Source organism: Biomphalaria glabrata, chromosome 15 (genome assembly GCF_947242115.1).
Source record: "Biomphalaria glabrata chromosome 15, xgBioGlab47.1, whole genome shotgun sequence".
NCBI classification, from domain to species: Eukaryota; Metazoa; Mollusca; class Gastropoda; family Planorbidae; genus Biomphalaria; species Biomphalaria glabrata.
Window position 1 is genome coordinate 503,718 of NC_074725.1, and position 17,144 is coordinate 520,861.

The 17,144-nt window shown below is 39.6% G+C and overlaps 1 protein-coding gene across 5 annotated transcripts in view; it reads right to left on the reverse strand.

Annotated features, from left to right (window-relative positions):
* The window catches only part of LOC106061589 (transcription factor Sox-2-like), a 232,945-nt gene that overhangs the window by 35,246 nt on the left and 180,555 nt on the right, over positions 1–17,144 (reverse strand). The window contains exon 1 of one of the 5 annotated variants that reach the window (XM_056012137.1): positions 13,618–13,835. The exons of 2 other annotated variants lie outside the window; for them this stretch is intronic. The gene's annotated coding sequence lies outside the window, so the exon portion shown is untranslated. Of the gene's footprint in view, positions 1–9,279; positions 9,587–13,617; positions 13,836–17,144 lie in introns of those variants that run through there. 2 more of the 5 variants (XM_056012133.1, XM_056012134.1) reach the window with 2 other exon arrangements.

The following is a 17,144-nucleotide window of genomic DNA, read 5'->3' on the forward strand; positions in this document are numbered from 1 at the left end:
TTTTATCAGATAAGAAAAGAAAAAACTATAGTATTAAATATACACCAACTGTCAAATTTCTATTTTAAAAAATCCTTAGCGCCGTTTTCAAGATCCGTGTTCGCCTAGGTCTTTGAGCCCAGGTTTTAGTTTCCAAGAAACAACGATTTTCATTCAGACATTGAAAAAATATTCAGACTTTAGATTTTCCTCTTGTCCATAGATATTTTGTTTTTAAAAACATTGTTTACATGAAGCCTTTTATTGTTTTTTTTTTTTAATTGTTTCAAACGTCGAAGAAAGGTAATCTCTCAAACGCCTTGATGTCACGTGACTTGAAATATGCTACAAGGGAATTTAGGTACTTGTAGAAAAAAAGAAATTCTCGGTAAAACTCAAACTTTGCCAAACTTAACATTTCTTTATTTATTGGACATTTTTTTTCCCCACTGCTTTAATGTACAGGTCAAAGGTCTTAATGAGATAAACTTAAAAGTAAAACTTCATAAATGATACATACACAAAAAAAGAACGATAATTTACAGGGGAGGGAAGAAACACTATGGCTAGGGAATGGAAGACTTGACAGTAGGCCTACTATTAGTCCACAAGCCTATGAATTTAATAAGTTACATAATCCCAGACATGAATGAGCTCAGTCTTCAGTGACTTATCAAAACTCTCTATACTATGAGGTCAGAATGGTTATCCTTCATCGTCGTACGGCATCCGATGTGTGTGCCAGATTGTTTAATCATGCCAATGCCGATTTAGACGGCCAATCAGCCCCTAACCATCAGGGTCTAGAAATGCTGCACCCACTCCCCCCCCCCCCCAACTCCCGCAAATCATTTTTAAATCACGTCTGATATAAGCGTTTGATACAATGATTTGATACAACGATCTGATACAACGATACAGCTCCTTTTCCACCTATTCCTAACAACCAACAGCGTAGTCTCGAGACGTAAAATGCCATTCCTTTTGTATATCTCAATGCCGCAACCTTTGTATATCTCGTAGACACACGTTGACGCTGTGACACAACGTCACAATGACACCATGCAACGTCACATTGTCACTCTCTTCACTGGACTTCCTTAATGAGTAGCACTGACACGCCCCAGTGACCCGGCACCCGAAACACCTGAAAATCCCCCCTTCCCCACCGGTCCAACCTTGAGAAATTAGTGTCACCCAGACTTGCAGACCAATTACCAGGCCACCATCCATCACCCCCCCCCCTTTCTCGTAATTGTTATATTTTTGTGTGTGTGTGTCTGTGTGTGTGATTACCACTGGTCAATCGGACTCGCCGTCTACTCTTATGTCACGCGGTTGTCCGGCCGTGACGTCATAATTTGACCCGTAGCGACAACAATGGAGAATAGTTGGTAATTAAAGTCTCAAATTGTAAAACCAACCAAAGGACGGGGTGAATGGTCACTGGGACTACTGTAGACATGTGAAACACAGTGTTTTGACAAGGCCCCCTTTAGTTGTCCAGTCCGCGTGTTTTGACAGGGGCCCTCATTTTCGTTCTAGCCTGTTGTTACAGGAGCAACTCGTCGGCAGCCATATTGGCGTACCCGTGTCAAAACCAACGATGTGTTTCTCCACCTTGATGGTCATTCACCCCGTGGCTATTATTAGAAAACAGTCATTTAGAAGTATGTGGTAATGTGGGGGACTGACCAGACGTCAAGACTCGATGACCAATACATGCTAATTGTTTTCCATGTAAAGACTAAGCCATGTTGTTATTTTTTCTCTAAACACTGACGGCCATTTTATGTCCGCCATTGAGCCTACGTTACGTGCGTGTATTCAACTTTAAGTTTGAAGTCCGGCAATGAAATAATACCATTGTCTACAGAGGACAAAACCAATGTCCAAACTTAAAGTTTTAAGTCCGGGAATGAAATAATAAAATAGCCCACAGTGGATACAACCAATGTCCAAACTTAAAGGCCGCGCGCAACATTTTTGCAATTAGTCTTAAATGGACATGCCAATGCCTTAAATATAAGATATCTGTCTAGTTCTAAAATCAAAGTTCCTATCTAAAGTATTTATTCAAAATCTCCTATTCGCTCACAATAATGTCATACTAAAAAAAAAAAAATTACAATATTTCATTTTACAATTTTTTTTATCATCCTATCTAATATGATTTGTAATTGTCACATGTGCGAGTGACATCCCTTTTTTCAAGTTTCAGTAAAAATATCTTGATTTATTATAGTTTATGAAAAATGTTTATTTAAGAAGGAATCATTTTTAGTAGTCATTTCCTCCCATGTATTGTGATGATATAAACTTGATCTACATCTATGTCTACTTGTTGTAAGGCCGCTGAGCCCAGTTGGTTACAGTAACCCCCCCCCCCCCCAAATAACGGGAACATCATATGGATGATTCAGACTTGCTATACGAGGCCCTCTGACATTATATGTCATGGCTAAATACTTCCTGGGGGCCCTAGGCTATAGTTTGTGAAGCTTGTGTTGCCTATAGGTAAATGCATCCATGCGAAGGTCGTGGGTTTGATCCCCAATGTGGCCTTTACTATTTCTTTCTTTTTCGAATCATACGTCCAGAAAAGTTGCAAATGCCAGAAAAAAAATTGCGTTCTATTTTATTTATAATTGTTACAAAATAAAGACAAAAGATAATGTGTAACTATATTATTTGAACATAAAGTAGCTTTAACTAGCTTTAAATTTATATATTACTTGTTCATACTATTTATTCAGGACAGTGTTTCCCAAACGGTGTTCCGAGAGGCCTGACTAGGTGTTCCACGAACTACTGGAATAATTAACTAGTAGGCCACCAGGTGAATGAATCTCTCGTTACAAAAAATAAGCAAAGTGTTCCGCTAAATACTCCAGAATGTGGCAAGTGTTCCGTTAAGGAAACACTGATTTAGAAATCTCACGTAACAGTTATTCTGCAAGGAAATGAACCTGCACTTTCTAAAAGATGTGTATAAAAAGATGTATATAAAAAAATGTGGATAAAAAAAATGTGGATAAAGTTCTTATCTATCTTCATTAAAGTGATTATAATGACATTTTTCTTCAAAAAAACAAAAAAAACAAAAAAAAACAGTGGTAACTTTAGTTTACTGGTCACCAAGGGATTCCAGTTCAAATAGGTTTAAAGAACCTCTGGTCTAAATGTTCATATTGGTCGCCAGTAGTTAGCAGCATAGCTATTTTATATGAATGATGTCTCAGCCATCATTGTAACACATGCACTGATAAAGTACCAGGTCGATTAAAAGTTTCTTTTTTTTCCTGATGTTAATAACATTAATGTTTTGTTTGTAGGTCTATAGATCTACGTCATTTGTGAATGTCATATTTACTGAGTAGGCCCCTGAAAGTCAGTCACTATGGAGGGAGGTTGAAGCAATCAGGGAAATTAGAGCCAATTCATTTAATGGAAGACTGACTGATAGATGTTTGATTTTTTTATTTTTTTTTTGCGCTAATGTTATTCTGACTTCACTTTATATTTTCAGTTCATAATATTTTGTGATAATTTGTTTTTGTTGTTAATTACAGAGCGCACGCACACACACACCCACACACACACACCGAGACCAGTCGTCATAGAGGGCCTGGTCACTGACCTGCAACGTCGCAGCCTGTGGGCAATGGTGACGGATAGCACGTTGCCACGTCACGGGCCTATGGTACGTGGTAGCGAGCCATTGGTCTCCACGGCCCACAGACTGCTACGTCACATGTCCGTGTTGACGTCCGCTATGACACACATCGAGGTATTTCTAACTCCACTATAGTGGCAGTTTACTTTGGCTTGAATTAACTCTTTCTCTCCGTAATTATTTACCAAATTCTGGTAGAATCAACGCTGGTATCGTCAGTTAGGAGAGAAAGAATTAATAATGGACTAATAGAATATGCATCCTTTGTTTGGGACCCCTCAACTCAAGAAAACATTAAGAAACTGGAACAGACACAAAATAGAGCAGTGAGATTCATAACCAACGAATATTCACATTTGACTAGAGTAACACCTTTAGTTAAAATCACTAAATTTAGAAAGCCTTCAGGACAGAAGACTCAAAAGTAAAGTAGCAATTATACATAAAACACTGAACCATAATCTTCAAATACAAAAACAAAATTTAATAAAACACTCAGAAAGACACAAAGATAAAGGCACATTTCTCGTCCCATATGCTAGGACAAATTTGTACAAATACTCCTTCTTCCCTAGTGCTATTAGAGCATGGAATGGGTTGCCTGAGCTAGCCAGGAAAACCAGTGACTTGGCAGAATTTAAGTCATTGGTTAATATGCATGACTAAATGCATGACGCGTAAGACGTAATCATCATCTTTTCTGAAGTAACGTCTGTATTATGTAAGATAAGATAAGACTACCATTAGATTCTTGTATAATGCCCATCTTAAATACATTATGTATTTTCATTACTTTTGATTGGCTCAGTGTGTCCAATCTTCTATGTGGTCATCTATGAGGAATTAGTATCTGGACTTGATGTCCGTTCAGCAAACAACCCCCCCCCAACACACACACACATCGAGTTGAATCTCCAATTTAAACAAAAACTAAATCTACATCGAGTTTTGAACTCTAGCCCCCTATGTACAGTAGCGAAGCGGCTTTTCCACTCAGCCACACATGTACATAATTTATAGATTAAAGTAAATTTTAATTGAATGACTGCAATAAACTGTTTCTTTTGGTATAACATTAGTATGTACACAAGGCTTGTAATAAGCGAGAATAATAATTGCCACCTCTTTAATGTATATTCACATCTTCATGACAACAATAAGCTTAAATATTGATGTAGACATTTACGTACAATATGTTTATATTTGTTAATTACACATTAATTGTATGTTTGTTTGTAAAATGTTTTACATGTTTCGGATGTTCCTTCAGAGTTGACGATAATTACTTCCTAGTCCAAACCTCCCGCAGGACGACGGGGGATGGGAGCGGGCAGGGTTTGAACCCGGGACCATCGATAAGTCCGAACGACAGTCCAGCGTGCAAACCGCACGACCAGGCAGCCATCCATGATATAAGGTAAGCATGCTAGTTACATGGCATAAACATATTACCGTATGTATAATATAATATTGAAATACATAATTTGTAAATTACTAAATTAATAAATGATGGTTTATAGAAAAACATTTAAACATCAAAGATGTATTTATTTGTCATTAAAGTTTAAATAAAACCGGAATATAAAAAAAAATTGTTATTAACACCCACTATTCAAATATTCATATTTAAACTAATAAATGCTTTTGATGTGGCTAGAGTTATCCCCCACCCCTAGTAGGATTGGGGGGGGGGGGGGGAAGCATTAATGGGGAGATAATCTCCATTTCTTTTTTGTATGCAATAAAACCTTTTTATACATTTTGGGTAGTGAATAGAAAGACTGAATTAGGAATGAAAACGCTAATGGCGCAGAACTCGCTTGTCTAGGTCCATGGATCGTTCGGTCATGCATGACATGTTCTTGAAATGTAGCTAGGGCTATCATTCGAGACGGCATCGATGCGCCCCCCCCCCCCCTCTCCTTTTCTTAGCACTGTGGCAGGTTTTAAGTCAAAATATTGTCAGTCTTCAAAATTTTTTTTTATAATTTTTTTTTTGACGATTTGGCTCCTTGTTTGGAGATTATTATTTTTTAAATTCTAATATGGCCGACAGTAGTATGCAGCGTGCACCTAACCACAAGGCCCCTGGATATCAATCTGTCAAGTTGTCAACATTGATCCAACATTTCTTTGGTTGGCCACTTTATTTATAAAATCAGTCGTAGAGGACAACAAGGTATTGGAAATTAGTAAACACAATGTGACTATGAGCGTGTGTGTGTGTTGTGACTTAATACATGTATGTGCTGTGTCTGTATGCAAAATGTATTATGTATTATATATTTGAACATACACGATTAGACATAACTATCTTCATTTTTGAACGAACGTATATGTATCGTGTGTATTCATGAGAATAAGCAGTGGCGTAGCATCCATTTCGCAAAGGGGTTCAATGAACCCGGGCCCGTGACCATTAGGGACCCACAGCCAGTGGCGTAGCAGCAGTAGTGCGAAAGAGTTCGGGGCGCTCGGGCCCATGACCAGTTGGGGCCCACATGAGAGCTTGGGATGACACCAAAGTGAAAAAATAAATGAAACACCTTGAAGTCGTTTAATTCTGTGAAGAAGTTGTACAAACATTGACTTTGAAGACACTATTACTTATTGTCTTGACTGAATCAAACGATATGGCATTATTACTTACAAAAAGGTACACTACCTGCACTGAGTGTCTTTTGGTAAATGTACCGACACTTTCCGATTACTCAATTGTTTTGTCACACTCTACCACAAATTCATTTTATTTGTGTAGGGTGTGGGCCCACCAAGAAATTCTTGAACCCGGGCCCACTAAGAATAAGAAATGTGTCTTTATAAACATGTGGTGTGTCTTTATAAACATGTGGTGTGTCTTTATAAACATGTGGTGTGTCTTTATACACATGTTGTGTCTTTATACACATGTGGTATGTCTTTATACACATGTGGTGTGTCTTTAAACATATGCGGTGTGTCTTTAAGCAACTATACTTAATATTAGCTTTTTAAAATTAGTTATTATTTTTTTTTGTACTATGCTTGTTCATTTGTTCCAATATTTCAGAACGAAGGTAGAAGTTTTTATTTTCCAAAATTGAGATGTTTCGCAATTCAATATTTAGGCGCCAAACTAAAAATAAATAAAAAATGTTCTTTGACACAATTTCGCAGTCTTCTCTCAGGACATGGACTAGTAGAAATGATGTCTTTGTGCCCCGCAGACGCGGCGTGTACCTGGCCAGATCGTCTTAGCCATGATTAACCGGAACTAGATGGCGCATGCCGGGTAGACTAATCCAAAAGATTAAGCTCGACTTAGCAGAAGCCACGGAAGAATTAGAGAAGGAGCGAGATGAGAGGACAGGAGGGGGGGGGGGGCAGAGATCTAGAGAGTCTGAAGCTGTCGTGGGAACATGGTTGAGTTCAGATCTTGGTCTAGATTAGAACACAAAAAAAATAAAAAAAAAAATGGTGGGTACAAATATTGCTCACACCTCGAGTATAGCACGACAGTTGATCGTGCCCTTGCCCTTTCGAAAGTAGATCGTCTGGACGCGGATCTCACCTTTCAGCCTCACATTAGCTGGTGCCCCCCCCCCCTCCTGGTTGGGTGGGGTGGGGGAGGAACTCAAAGGAGATAATCAATGACATTTAACTGAATACCAGCTCACATCCAATCTGAAAGAACTGGGGCTACAGAGGTGATGGAATACACTGGATATGGATATTCAAGAAAGTTTGACCCCAACTGACCATGTTTACTGGGTCCCTATTAGTTTCCATCCGATTTAACGGGAATCTCCGATGGTTTGTTCAAATTTGGGTTATTGACATATTTAAATTCTGCGTTAAAAGCTGTAATAGTAAACATTTTTATTTAAATGCTTAGAAACAGTTATATTTAATACATTAGTAAATTCTTGACATCTAAAAAAAACAAAAAAAAACCCGGGGTTCTTAGAGATTGTGTTGTTAGGTTAGGCATACGTCACTTCCGTCAACAATACTGAAAGCGAATCTAGATGTAACCAATCGTATCGCTTCATTCTTAAAGTAGCTGTTAGGCTGTTAGACTTAGTGACGGCCTAGTCCAGAGCTATGACACAGTTATATATATAGAGATAGATCTAAAAGCATTAGGATAACCAACTCGAGAAAAAAAGTAACATTTTCAGCTAAATCCCTACATAAAACACTGAACCATAATCTTCAAATACAAAAACAAAATTTAATAAAATACTCTCAAAGACACAAAGATAAAGGCACATTCCTCGTCCCATACGCTAGCACAAATTTGTACAAATACTCCTTCTTCCCTGGTGCTATTAGAGCATGGAATGGGTTGCCTGAGCTAGCCAGGAAAACCAGTGACTTGGCAGAATTTAAGTCATTGGTTAATATGCATGACTAAATGCATGACGCGTAGGACGTAATCATCTTTTTTGAAGTAACGTCTGTATTATATAAGATAAGAAGAATCCTTCAATGTCCCAAAAAGTGTATATATCGTGTGACTGACTGATTTTAACCAACTGGTCAGTGTAAAGCTAGTCTAGGCTACGTGCAGTCGGTCATGACAAGACAACCAAGCGATAGTGTTTGTTGTATGTTGAGTGGTCAGTCGACAAAATACGCTGCCGTGGTTAGTCAAGCATGTAGATCTACTCTTAATACGTATTTTTTTTACTTAGCTTACAAGATCTAGATCTAACTGCATAGACCTAGATCTGTTTCTTTCACGAGAAAGTAAGCTTTACTGTATGGTTTTCCGGTAAGTCAATAGATTTAACAAATAGGTTTTTTGTGACGTCACATGGAAGAAACCCGGTGAAAGTCTGACCGTTTTAGATGCGCAGAAAAAATTACGTCAGAAAAACATCAATTACAAAATTATAATTTTAAAAAATAAAATAATAAAAATATATTCATTTTTGTAAATCAAAACACACAGCAAAAATTGTCAAAACCATCGGACTTTCCCTTTAAGGGCAACGGATGTCTAACGAAACCTCTGTGAGAGCCCAGGCATCTGTGACAGCAAACGTATGTCAGTCAAACTTGCTTTTATTATTTCCCTTACAAAGTATTTTTACACACAAAACAAGTTCTAGTATAAAGTACAAAACAAAGGAAGTGTATACGCGGATTAATTCGGTAGCACAAAGTCTGTGCACAGTGCTTATCAACAATGTAGTTTGCAAAAGCGACATCGATCCTCACAGAATGCCTGAACAGTGACGTGGCAACGAACCATTGGTCTTCACTGTCCACAGGTTGCGACATCGCTGGTCAGTGTCGAGGACTACTATAATGATTGGTCTCGGTAAAGGTGTTTCTCTAAGTGGCATATTGCTTTTCTGTGTATATAAGATATTTGCTGCCTTAAAAAAAAAAAAAACAAGTTTTGGGCCTTACTTCGGAAATAACAAATCGTTCATTCTTGTAGCGGTGACCAATCCTAAGCGCTTAAAACACATCCAGGAGGATAAGAGTGTGAAGTTTGGTTTGACAATTAATAACGAATGAGAAAAGTTGTTCTACGTGATCTCTTAAAACTAATTTATGAATCGCAAACTAGCTCTTTAATTGTGTGCATATTAAGCTATTAAAAACAAATACAGTAACACATTAGCACTGACCTGTATGAAATGTTAAGATAAATGCTTCAACATTCCATCATTTAATCTGGTCAAGGGCACACGATATGTATGTACATTTTAGAGTTACTGCACTTTGCTTTAGAAAAGTATAGGGGAGACAAATCTAACAATTCGGTGAAATTGAGTGGCGAACAAGCTCCAACTATACAATCGAAACTCACACATGTAATCTTTTTCGCTAGTCTGACAATTCCCACGTTAAGATCGCTTTGGGAAACTAAAAAAAAAAAAAAAATGCCTGCCAAGCGAAGTTGCCGTCTGCTGAAGCAGGCGAATAAACAAGAGAGTTAAGGTTCTTGAATAAGTGCAGTGAACACGTATGTGACTATGTGTGTGTCTATAGACATACGTACGCAGCTCTATAGTCTCATTCTTTCCTTATGAAAATACTCTAGCCCATGACGCCCGAACTCGACTCCAAGCTACGGCCCGCAGACCCTATCTGACCATTGACGCGGTCCTATCTGGCCTTTCGAAACTTTTGCCTACGCCGTAGATCTAAATGAGGATGAAAGGAAAAAGGTCGCAATGGCGTAATGTTTTGCTATGATTTGTAAAAAAAGGTCCCGTAGTGTCCATATTAGTATGAACGTTGCTTTAAGGAAGGGGGCGTGCGGTGGCCGAGTGTTTAAGCGCTTGGCTTCCGAACCTGGGGTCCTGGGTTCGAATCTCTGCGAAGACTGGGATTTTGAATTTCGGGATTTTCAGGGCTCCCTTGAGTCCAGCCAACTACAATGGGCACCTGACTTTGGTTGGGGAAAGTAAATGTGGTTGGTCTTTGTGCTGGACCCAACGACGCTCTCGTTTACAGTTGACCACAGAAATAGATGACCTTTACATCATCTGCCCTAAAGATCGCAAGGTCTGAAGGGGGAACTTTACATTACATAGTACAGAAGACAACCTTTGTTGTGTCGTACATTGCGTTAGTAATTACTACATTATATTTTTTGAGAGTATTTTGTACAGAACTCACTGAAATCTTGTCTTTTAACTGAAAGCTAAAAGTGCCTTAGGGCGCTAAAATAAGAGAACTGGATCTTTTAGAATCTAAAATTTAGTCGAGGTGTATTTATAAGGGGGCTGAGCGGTAAAGCGGTTGGCTTCCGAACAGGAGTACGGGGGTTCGAATCCTGGTGAAGATTTGGATTTTTTTATTTCGGGATCTTCGGGCGCCTCTGAGTCCACCCAGCTCTAATGGGCATCTCACAAAAAGTAAAATCGGTTGGTCGTTGTGCTGGCCACATGACACCCTAGTTGATCGTGGGCCACAGAAACAGGTGACATTTACGTCAACTGCCCTAGGTCTGAAAGGGGAACTTTAACTTTTATTAGTTAGGGGAGACTACTCGTTTCGAAAGTCAGTTGTATATTGTGCACTATGGTGTTACCCTTCGGTATGGATTTAATACTTATATTCATTTATATCGTGCTGTTAGGGTTTGGGGTTAGGTCTTATTCAGTTCGCATATTAATTTTACGATTCCAAGTTTGTATTAGTAAATTATTCAACATTCTATATTGAATTTGAGTTCAGTGAATTCCATTTAAGGGATTCCCGGCTATGTTTGGATGCTGTGTTGCTAGGTATTACATATACACAAACTATAACATGATGACACAGAATCACATAAGACTTGTAAGAGGATTATAGTGTTACACTTTACCGCAATGGTAGAAAAATACATAAGTACGCCCACTGTTCATTAAGCGAGAAAAAAAAATGGATATTGAAATTGATGATACATAGAAATATAAAGACAAATAGCTGAATCTCAATGTTTTAGTTAATGATGTATAATCTGAAACAAAATGTTGTAACAAATATATGCAAATAGACCCCCACCTTTTTTTTTTTTCAGATCTTGGGACTTAGGGGGGCACACGATCAACTAGGCTGGCACGCGATACGCGCACTATAAGCAGCCCTTACTTCCCAAAAGTGTGTCAATAGTTCCGTAGAGTTGGCTGGACTCAGGGGGCACTAAAAATCAATCTTCGACAGGACTCGAACTTAGACCCACCGGTTCGGAAGCCCAGTGCTTTCCCAATTAGCCACCACGCCCTTAATAAAAAAAAATTTACAAATATCTAAACCTGTAAATATAGTATATAAATATATAAGTGTCTAAATGTATAAATCATATTTCTAGGGAAAGACAGAATAAATATAAAAAAAACTGATAATTTTGTTCAGGAAGCAGTAATCTCCTTTATAATTGGGCTCCAGCTCATGGAGTTATTATGGCTCAACACTCTAAATGACAGTACAGCTCTCAGGAATTAAAACTTAAACTCATAATTGAAGCGAGGCCCCCTCGGATCTTGCGGGGGGGGGGGGACTTAAAGTTTCACAAGGTACTGCGCATGAGACCCACCGAGTACATTCGTAAGCCGGGCCATGATCGTGTCGTCTGCCATGAAACTGGAAACAAAAGCCAGGAGCGAGTTCCCTGCAGCTTTGCCGTAATTGCATATGCAAATGTCTGAATAAGCATTGCTTACCTCCCGTCGATGCTGCAGATCTGTGTCTATTTTTAAACCTCACTTTTTGTTCTAAGCATTATCACGTCTAAAAGGATTTGGCCAAATAAATTATTATTTTTTAAAATGTTGGTTAAAAAAAACGGTGTCAACTCTCTTTGGGGCATTTATAACGCTTTGTTCGACAGAAAAAAGAGAAGATTGAAAAACAAATACGGGAAACGTAGCACTTTTCCAGAGTAAAGTGGCTAAAGAGAAGGACTGGACTATGGTCGCGACGGCCCCTGGTTCGAACCCTGCCCACCTCCATTCCCCCGCCGTCATATGAGAGATTTGGACTACAATATAATACTCTACAATTCTGAAGGAACCTCCGAAGTATGTAAAAGTAACAAGCAAGTCATTTTAGATTTCAACAGCATCATCTGGAAGCGAGTTTACATAAAATTCATACGCTAGAAACTTTTCGGTCTTTCTTAGCCCGAGCCTAGCAGGGGACGACAGCGTGCGGGGTTTGAACTCGGGACCATCTTGACGACAGTCCAAAACGAATACCACAAGGCCATGCAGCTATTCAAAACATGATATAATGTTTTCCGAAATAAAAAAAGTAGGCCTAATTTCATCAATAAGTACTCTTAGCAAATACCGAGGAACAGAAAATCTCAGGTCGGTTCTACTTTTGAATAAAGAGACCAATAACGAAACGAAACAAAAGGAAACGAACTAATAGCAACGAACGGAAAAGAAGAACGAATTAAATAACGAAACGAAAATTCAACACATTTCACCCCAGTCTAAAATTCGATGTCCTCTAACTAAAACCACGTTGAATCAAATAAATACAGTTACAAAACCGCAAACACAGAGAATTCTGATTGTTGACATACAGGGGCGTCGCCAAAGTAAAACTAGAATTGTGATGGGGTTGAGGAAATATTTTATTTTTTAACACGAATTGGAATTTTTACAGAAATCATCCCCTAGCAGATTGTTTGAAAAATGTTTCACATGTTTCTGGTGTTCCTTCAGAGTTGAAGATAATTTACTTCCTAGGCAAACCTCCCGCGGGACTACGAGGAATTGGAGCGGGCAGGGTTTGAACCCGGGCCATCGATAATTCCGAACAGTCCAGCGCAAAAACTCCACGACCAGGTTGCCATCCGATATTTGGTTAGCGGTCGTATCAGAGTAGACTGGAAGCAGATCTAAGAAAAGTGTTGATAATAAAATTTCGTTTTGTATTTAAAGTCCCTCTCACTTCCCACCACACACCTGTCACCACACACCGGTCACCACACACCTCTCTCTACACACGTCCCACCACACACCTGTCACCACACACATCTCACTACACACGTCCCACCACACACCTGTCACCACACACATCTCGCTACACACGTCCCACCACACACATCTCACTACACACGTCCCACCACACCTGTCACCACACACATCTCACTACACACGTCCCACCACACACCTGTCACAACACACTATCACCCCACACCACTCGCTACACATTCACATAATGTGTTTGCTGTTGTTGCTAATGCTTTGTAAGCTAGACTTTAAAAAAAAGACACCACCGTTCAACTTTCAAATAGCCAAGATACTGACAAGTCTTCTTTAGCAACTTATTTATTACTAGCGAATATGAGTATGTCCAGGCTACATACCATTAAACATGTTATTATGATGATGATTACACTTCTTAGTAGAATGATGTCATATTGAAGCATTAAACCTAATCCAAAAAGAAGCCTCGTTTCAGTTATTACATATGACGTAGTCCAAATAGGTGCACACAAAAAACACTAAAAAAATACATACCTATGACGTCATCGACGTCGGTGTATATAATACCACACAAACACAAATGACGTAATCCAATTAAGTACAACGACGAACACAAATACGCGTACTATTACCGGGCACTGTCCATTTCTGTTCAGTTCACAACACAGAACCAACGACAGCTCAGACGGAGACATTCGTGCTGGTCAAGCCAAAAAACGACCTTCAACAAGTTCACTACATACGAAAATAACACATTCCTGGTCCAGGCAGTCAGACTAAATATGCCCCCCCTCCCTTCTTTCCTTTCCCCATCAAGCACCATGCCTTTCCCTTGAAATTCCTTGACCGCAACAGAAAGTCCACCCTGTTATTAACTCCTAATAATAATAGTATGAATAGCCCAAGCCATACCCCCCCCCTTTTTTTTCCCATGGCCACTGGTCCAATTCTTCAATCACTAGCATACAATTTTTGGGTGGTATTCTTCTGTCAATTGATTGTTCGTTCCCGAGGCTGGTTGGTTCAAAATGTCCAGATTATGACACAACACAGAACCGCTTCCTCTCACCCCCACCCCCCTTGTTCCGTCTGCTTCTTTGGCATATTTGTATTCTCTCCCTTTATCCTCCCCCCCCCTCTCCACACCACTGAATTCTTTCGTTGGAACAATATCGCCCATTCTATCATCAGAGAATAGAGACACAGATGGAAACCTCGGCATTCGGCTCGCGACAAGTCAATGGCCAGGGCTCGTACGTTAGCAGAAACAAGCTGCTGCCTTCACTTCCGGTTTGATCTGTGGAAAAGTGTGTGGTGGAAAATTGTGCGTGGTGAGATGTAATGTGAGAGATGTGTGGTGAGAGGTGTGTGGTGAGAGATGTGTGGTGGAAATTGTGTGTGGTGGAAAGTGTAATGTGAGAAGTGTGTGGTGAGAGGTGTGTGGTTAGAGGTGAGTGGTGAGAGGTGTGTGGTGAGATGTATGTGGTGTGTGGTGAGAGATGTGTGGTAAGAAGTGTTTGGTGGAAATTGTGTGTGGTGAAAAGTGTAATGTGAGAGCTGTGTGGTGAGAGGCGAGTGGTATGTGGTGAGAGGTGTGTGGTGTGTGGTGAGAAGTGTGTAGTGGAAATTGTGTGTGGTGGAAAGTGTAATGTGAGAGGTGTGTGGTGAGAGGCGTGTAGTTAAAGGTGTGTGGTGAGAAGTGTGTGGTGATAGGTGTGTGGTAAGATGTGTGTGGCGAGTGGTTTATGGTGGTTTTGACAATTTTCGATACAATATGTGTTTTGATTTACAGAAAATTAATATATTATTCTTTGTATTTTATTTTCAATAATAACTCAGCAATTGAAAATTTTCTGCGTACCCAAAACGGCCAGATTTTCACCGGGTTTCTATGTGACGTCACACAAACCTATTAATACCATTTATTGACAGACTTTATGACGGAAAGCCATACACTAAAGTTTACATTCTCGTAAAAGAGATGTATTGGTCCATACAGTTAGATATAGATCTTGTAAGCAAAAAAAAAACAAAAAATCCAACGTATTAAGAGTAGATCTACATACTTGACTAACAATGGTAGTGTGTATTGTCTCGCCTTACCACTCAACAGATAACAAACACTATCGCTTGGTTGTCATGTCAGGACCGACTACACGTAGCCTAGGCTAGCCGTACACTGACCAGTTGGTTAGTATCAAGTCAAAGCGGATAAGTAAAAGTGATACTAAAATTAACGTAACCAAAATATGAGAGCGTCAATGTGTCGGGGTCCCGTTATGAAGGAGGGGTCTTTCCAAACCAAGGCAAAAGTTTATGTGGGGAAAAAAATTACGTTGCGTGAAAGAGAGAGACAGAGTGGGGAAGAGAGAGAGAGAGAGAGAAAGGGGGAGAAATAGAGAGCGTGCCGTGAAATTTCTTTATAACAGTTACACAATTTCACGGGCTAAATTAAAAGTATGTTACGTTGTTCGTTACAATCAACCAATAATGATAAAATTGAAACAAAATAAAAGCGGCTGTTCCTGCAATCATACACACTCTAAAGCCTGGAAACAGACCAGGAAAGCCTGGAAACAGACCAGGAAAGCCTGGAAACAGACCAGGAAAGCCTGGAAACAGACCAGGAAAGCCTGGAAACAGATCAACGGGCGTGGCCGGTGTGTACCGCTAATGAAATTATAAATTTAACAAAAATCTAACTCACTACAAAAGCACGTCATTTCTGTTTCACGTCACTTCCTTTTCAATTTTTCATACCAGTCCCTTTTTTTTTTTTTTTATTAAATTTAATTTCGACAGACCAGCTCGTGGTTTCATCAAAAACTTTTTATCCTACACAACCAAAAACATCCGCTCAACTACCCTCATTTTTAACATAAGCTCCACACACATACAACAGTATTCTAAGAATTTATATAAGAAGTCGTTTGTAAGAAATATTTAAGAAGTCACCTGGAGAAGTCGTAAGTAGTTAGAAATATCGTTCGCGTGTTAGTTAATATTACCGTTCTGGTTGAAGTCATGGTGACATGTGCAATCATTGAAGTGTAAAAAGATTGAATATGTATTAAACGGTCAAAGGCAGATACCTCGATGGCAGGCAGTCTCATACAAGCATATAGACATAATACTCACTGAAACAAAAAAGTCGTTAGACTAATAATCAATTATCCCTTAACATGTTAGTTTAGATACTGACACTATAGTTGGATTAGGGGGCATGGTGGCCGGGTAGCATGTCGGTTGGCTTAATAAACGAGGGGTTCTCTGGTTTAAATCTCGTTGGAAACTGGGATTTTGAATCTCGGGGTCCAACGAGACAATTTGTTATAGCTGGCAAGAAAACTGACCTGCAACGTCACAACCTGTGGGCAGTTTAGACCAATAGATCGTTGTTACGTCGTGCTTTTGGTATAAACTGCCTACAGGCTGTGACGTTGCAGGTCAGTGTTGAAGCCTTCACTAACGGATGGCCTCGGTGCACCCAACTCTAATGGGTACCTGACATTATTTAGGGAAAGGCGGTTGGTCGTTGTGCTGGCCACATGACACTCACGTTAACCCTCGCCGTAGAAACATATGACCTTTAAATCATCTGCCCAACAGACCGCAAGGTCTAAAAGGGCTACTCTATTTTACTTTTTATGATTGTTTGCAAATGCTTCAGATTATCAAATAATAAAAACGAGTGATCTCCGTGTTGAGGACAGAGTCTTTAAACAAAAACAACTCATTTTGAGGTCGTGTAATTCGAGGTGAAATATTTTTTTTTTTGCTTTTATGATTAGCTTTCAGGGACGGCGCTGTTCCGACCGTATCTCCGGAACCACTTATATCCGCACGCGCTCTTTTCGACAATCTGCGGAGACAATCATTGATTGTGATTGAATCGATGGCAGCGTAATCCGTGAGCGTGTCAAAAGACTATCCGCCCAGCGTGCACACACCTGTGGTGGACAAATAGATGAAGCGATAAGTGAAATCAGATCAGGTTGGGACGAGGCTCGGAGCAACATTCTAAAAAACAACTGTCGAGAAAAGGTCGTCAAACCGGGTCT